Source organism: Nicotiana sylvestris, chromosome 11, assembly GCF_000393655.2.
Source record: "Nicotiana sylvestris chromosome 11, ASM39365v2, whole genome shotgun sequence".
In the NCBI taxonomy this organism is placed as follows: Eukaryota; Viridiplantae; Streptophyta; class Magnoliopsida; order Solanales; family Solanaceae; genus Nicotiana; species Nicotiana sylvestris.
The window spans coordinates 68,822,133-68,829,028 of record NC_091067.1 but is presented as its reverse complement, the minus strand read 5'-3'; positions in this window follow the sequence as shown (position 1 = coordinate 68,829,028).

Genomic DNA, 6,896 nt, shown 5'->3' with positions numbered 1-6,896 from the left:
ATTTATAAGCCATCGTAAAATTCACTTGGAAGTTGAGGGAGCCTTATCCATACTGTTGTGAAATTTTGTACTGCCTCCATTGCAACAAAATTTGGTTGCACCTTTGTACTGAGAGGAAATTTCCATAGATAAAGTATGGGCCCTTTTGGAGAATTAAGTTTATACTTTCTTCTTTTTGTAGTTCAGTAAAGTAGTCGTTTCCAAGATCTATAAGGGAAAAAATTTCATTTATTTTCCATTGGTCCAATTCTTCATACTCTAATATTTTTCACTCATTTTTTGTTTAATATCTCAATGGTGTTGTGCTTCCAATAGTAGTGCTTGAAACCTACAATAAAATAATATTGTTAGTCTTATTATCCTTAATAAAAAGAACCAGTTTATTGAGTATTTACTTTTGTTATATTACTAGGTATGAAAGGGCCTTCTTTTACTTGTTGGTGGACTTCTTATTGTGGAACTTCAGATTGGTCGCTTCTCATAAGAACATGGCATGAGCTACTTTCATTAATAGCACACATTTAAAAATATAATACAAAAGATTAGCATTAATTAATAATTAACAAATATGGCAGTAAAATATTTATACATATAGCAGATTTAATTCAATTCAAATCAGTAAGAATCAAGCTGTTTAAAAACGCACTCCTAGTATTTAATATATTTCCCTATATTTTCTCTCCATTCTATACCATGTTTTATATTTTTTTTAGAAACCAATCCATTCCATAACAGATTTTTCCTTTCCATACATGGACCTTTTTATATAATATAATGTAGCAAATTATACATCTTTATATTCTAACAAAATAAAATACATATATTTACGAAAAAATTATAATGTATGTTTGTGGTGTATATACATTATAAATCATATATTTTTTTAGGAAAATTCATATATATATATATATGCATATGTTGTTTATATATGTCTTTATATTTAATTATATATCATCGATCCATTCCATAGTAATTTTTTTCCTTTTTACACATGGACCTTTTTATTCAACTTAATCCTAGCAAAATTATATATTTGTATATTCCAATGGAATAAAATACATATATTTCGTGAAAAAAAATATAATGTATGTTTATGGTATATTATAAATCATGTATATTTTTAGAAAAAATTATGTATATATGCATATGTTATTTATACACTTATTTATATTTAAAGAGATATTATAAATATGCCATTTGTATTTTGTACTAATATAACATGCATATTTGTACAAATTATCCGTATATAAATAGTATATGTGACATATTTTTTTCTTCTATATACATATTAGTGGCATACTAATATTTTAGATTAAATTTTATGTAAGGTATATGCTAGCAATATACTTTGAATAATATCAATATAATAATGTAGTAGGATGTATATATAAGTTATATGTGGTGTGTGTGTATATATATATATATATATATATATATATATATATATATATATATGACATATTGATGGAATATTTACATTATAAATATAATATATTTGAAATATATTAAACGTATATTTTTAGTTAAAATAAAAGTGTACAGAAAAAAGTTTAAAATAAAATTGTACAGAAAAAAGTTTAAAACTCAAAAAAGAAAGAAATACTAAAATTCTCATTGTGTAGAGAGAATTATTTTTGAGATATTCTTCTTTCAGAATCTTTGATATATTTGGGTAATTGTTATTTATGGAAGAGAAAAAAGAAGTTATAGAAGAGTGAGAGAAAAGAAAATATAGTAAAAAGTGTATTAATGTAGAGGGATCCCTTAGTTAATGGAGTTATCAAAATGAAAGTGCTAAAAAAGTTTTAAAAAAAAAAAGTAATGTTTTTGGAATAAACAAAATCTACTATCATTTATGACAATAATTTTTAAAAAAGGACCAAGCATGTAAAAATCTCCATTTTCTACTATTATGCCCTTTTCTTCACGTGATTCACATTTCTTTTTTTTCTTTTTCTTTTTTTTGATAATACACATTTCTTCTTTTTTCCCTTTCTTGATGCTTTTAATAATGTTGGCTTCCTAGGATCTGAATCTTTTTGAGTTTTCTCATCAATTCCTCTTTTTCTTAGTTTTTTTGGGTCTACCCGGTTGAGCTTTATATATGGGTGCAATTGGTGGTTCTACCCCTGTCGTAGGCCATTGCTCAGTGCCATTAATTGGCAAAATTAGGGGTGTTTATAAAAATCCGAAAATCCGAACCAAATCGAAAATCAAATCAAACCAAACCGACTAAAAAAACAGGTACTTTTTGGTTTGGTTTGGTTTTGGTTTTGAAATTCAAAAACTGATCAAATTTGGTTTGGTTTTGGTTTTAATTAAAAAAAAAACGAACCAAACCGAATATAGGAGTAGCTATTTTAAATTTATTGTTACACCTATATATATGTATACTTTTATACAAAGTTTTAAAAAATTTATAGTAAATATTAATCGTTTGCACTTTTAGTACAGTTCTTTACCTTACATTCTAGTTTAATTGGTAGTTTTCTTTTGTTAAGTGTAAGAATCTATTTCATGTTAAAAATAATATATTTTTAATTGAGTCTTTAAATTATTCATCATTATTTGATTCAATTACCATCAATATATCTTGGTAAATAATAGATTTCTCAAAGGACAATTGATTTGATAGTGTTACATTGAAAATATGGTCGCCGAAATGTGTGTTTGGTAGTGTATGTCTTATATTTAAGAAAAAACCAACAAATAACCGAAAAAACCGAAAAACCGACATAAACCGAATCGAGAAAAACCGACTTAATTGGTTTGGTTTGGTTCTAATATTTGAAAAACCGACTTACTTTGTTTGGTTTCTTTTTAGGGAAAAACCGATTCAAACCGAACCATGATGGAGTATAACTCTTCATGTACTGCTCAACTGTGTAACATTTATGAACATACATTTTGGGTTCATCCTTTCTAAGCTATATGGATGCAATAGCATGATCACAAGATGAATGTCCTCACTTTGGTAATGGAATTAGTTAGATTTAGTGGCAATACATTCAACAGCCTTAACCTTATTTTGCTCTAGCTTTAATAAGATTTTCCGACAGATTCTCTAACGATGCTTCATCATATTATCTATGTTCTTCTGAAGTCTTGACATCATATATATTCTAATTGATTCAAGCATTGTCAAAATGTGATTGTCTCTTGCATGCAGAAGCACGCTATTGAATGACTCATATATATTATTTAATACACATCACACTTTGTGAAAGAAAGAGAAAAAAAGCCCTTGACCAGTGAATGGTGGGCTTATTAATGAACCTATTAGGACCTTCTGCATTTATCTTTGTCGTTTCTTCCATATGCTTGGAGAATTTAGGTTCTGTTGTTGCCCTGGCATCTTTCCACAAGACATCTTTAAATGCTTGTCCTCCGAAACCATCAGACTTGAAATTGTTGTGTATATGCCTCACATAAACCTGTGTGCAACATCTGGAATTGTCTCATCGAATGTTGGAATTAAACACTTTTGCTTATCAGAAATGAAAGTCCATGCAAAAGAATTTTGTGAGATTCTTAGGTCTTCATCGAAAGTGTAAGAAACCAACTCCATATTTCTTTTAGTTCACCTTCCACAGAAATGATCTGGGACAATGTCACTAGAAAACTTAGCCAGCTCTCTTGAGGCAACCCCAAACTCCATAGATTTCCTAGTTTCTTTAACTTGGTTCGCTCTGTTTTTCCTATTAATGCCAACCCACTCTATAGTTGAGTCAATGGTTTTATCAAAGTTACATCATCTTCTCCCGAGGAATAACTACTATCATGGAATGATTTAAATTCTTCACTCGTGGTATCACTGTCACTATCTTTCTCTATTACATCCACATCAACCAACCTTTCTTTACCCTGTAATTGGTCAGCCACATCGTAGTTCCATTAGTCCTCATTTGTGTGTTCAACATATATCTCCACCTCTCTACTATCAGATACTTCGTAGATAAGGTTATAGATGTCTAAATCAGTTGATAAAAGTCTTATACTTGTCTCAAGATCATTTCCAAACGTGAACCAAAATTTCACTTTTCTATCATTGATATTCAATTTTTTCATCAACTGTCTCATGTGAATGATAGAATTTTCTACATCGTTGCAATAGTCATAGTAGTCTATTTGTCCAACAATGTAGTTCATCTCAGGACAAAAAAACCCACCAACCGTTGTAGTGTAGTTTAATAGTGTACATATTTGGACCTTCACCTTATCTGATCCTTTATTTATTTAATTTAACTTTTGTATCAGCTGCGAACCAGTAATATACAATCATGGGTGGTTCAGTTTTGAGGACTGGAATACCATTTGACATGTTGAATAGCCAAGGAGCCTCATAGCGGCTAATAAGAGTAGCAACATTTCACAAGATTATATATCAGAAATATTTGGGAGAACTCCAAACCTGTACATCTTGCATAATATCTCTATATTGCTGTAATAGCATTCGAGCATTTTGTAAATCTACACCTCTCTCAAACATTTCTTCAAATAAGAGTTCAACTTTTCCAATTGATCCTGTATTGTGTATCCATTCTATTAAAGTTGAATCTGCAATGTGATTAACAGATAAATCCATTTAGCTTCTTCTTACCGGGGATATTTTGCAGAATCTAATATGCCATGTCTCTAATTTATAGGCTGGAACGATTCTCCGTTCAGTTTAATTCAACAGTTCACGGTCTCTAAAACCCCTGTCAATCATTATCACCATCCAATAAAATTAATTAAAATGTGAAAAGGTAGAGACAATGGGGATGTAGTAAAAAGAGTGCTTCAAGAACATAGTTAACCTAAAGACATTGTGTTTCTCGATTAAAAGGAGGGGGATTTAGAAACAAGTCAGAATTGGCAGATTTTATTTGATGCACATAGTGGTTACCAAATTTAATATAAAAGCACACAATATTTCAGGATAATGAAAATCCATATCAATAATTTTTCATTCCTATACACTATTAGAAATTTTATTACCCTAAATGTTCATATTTAGTAAATTACCCTACCTACACAAGTTTTATTTACAAAATATATACATTCCATCTTAAAAGACTCTCAATCTATTATTAGTGCCTTCAATTAAGGGATTTAGTTACACCCTTTTCCTTTTTTTTTTCCTCTTCTCTTTCCACATTTTTCCTCCGCATTAAAATACAATAATCTTCCTATATGACCCAGTTATATACATTATTTATTAGTTCACGGTTTACTCATTTCTTCGAAAATAGATGAGGATCATGTTTTTTACTCATCAGAAATCTGATTTTTCAATAATTTGGTATTTATTTAAGATGAGATATACTAGTATTATTTTCAATAAAAATTAGGACCAATTCATAAATCAAAATTTAACTCAAGGGACTAAACAGGAACTTGCTCCAACTAGTGCAGCTACTACACTTTTAACTTTCTTTTCCCGATATAGTTTCACTACTAACTCTCTCTTTCTGTTTCTTCTTTAACTTCATCACTTGGTCAGACAGATGAGGCTAGCTACTTTCTGTGTTTGTTTCATTACAGAAGAGAAGAAGAGATCATGGGTCGTGGAAAGATTGAGATAAAGAAGATAGAGAACTCAACAAACAGGCAAGTCACATTAGGATCCGGCCCCGGTTCGGAGAACGAGAGAGAGAGGGGAAAGTGGGGAGTGAGAGATGGAGCGCTGCGATCGGCAATCTATCGGAGATGGCGTTGAATCTGGATTCTGTCCGAAAGCTACTCGTGAAAAAAGCAGTGTACATCGACGAAGACACCTTTGACAAAGCCTCTCTCACATCCTCGTTATATACAACTACAATATAATACCATTTAAATATAATTTTTATACAAATTTTATACAATATATCTTTTGTATATTTTGTATCTAATTTATACATAGTAAAAACAAATTTCATACAACTAATTATATATTATACAATTTATCTACAACTTTCACACATCATTTCTACCCAGTTAAATACAACTACAATAACATACAACTTAAATACAAATTTTATATAATATGTCTTTTGTATATTTTGTATCTAATTTATACATAGTAAAAACAAATTTCATACAACTAATTATATATAATACAACTTATCTACAACTTATCTATAATTTTCATACATTATTTCTATTCAGTTATATACAACTACAATATCATACAACTTAAATATAATTTTTATACAATGTTGTTCAACTTCCATAAAATAGTTAAATAAATAAAAGAAAAATATATAAACAACAGAATATAATTTTTCTACAATTTCTGCAATATAATGTATGTCATGTCTTCTTCTTCGAGTTTCAATCTGAAATTCAGCCAAAACCAAGTCTAATCTTCACCAAAACCCCTCAAAATTGAGATATGAACTCCAAACCATATTCTCAATTATTTGCAACAACACCTAATCCAAACAAATATTGATTTTTGAAAACCCAAATTCGAATTCAAAGCTTCAAAGCTTTTTAATGGTTGTCAATGGTGGAATTGCTGCTCTCTTTTCCTTTGCTTTACATTACTGAAATTTTGGATTGAGAGATAGAGAGAGATGTAGAGAGAATTCTCAATTCTTTGCAACAATATCCAATCCAAACAAACAATATTTTTTGAAAATCCAAATTCGAATTCAAAACAACAAAGTTTTTTAATGGTTGTCAATTGTGGAATTGCTGCTCTCTTATACAAGATGGGGGGGGGGGGGAGGATGTGGAGAGAGAAACGTGGGGGAGTGAAAGATATGTTAGAGTAATTTTAGGACACTAATTATTATCATTAATTCCCTTAAAATGTACATAAATGATAATTGGGTATATAAAATGTAATTATAGTAAAACTTGAGTAGGGAGGGTAATAAAATTTCATATAGTATATAAGAATGTAAAAATTCCTAATATAAATTATACTT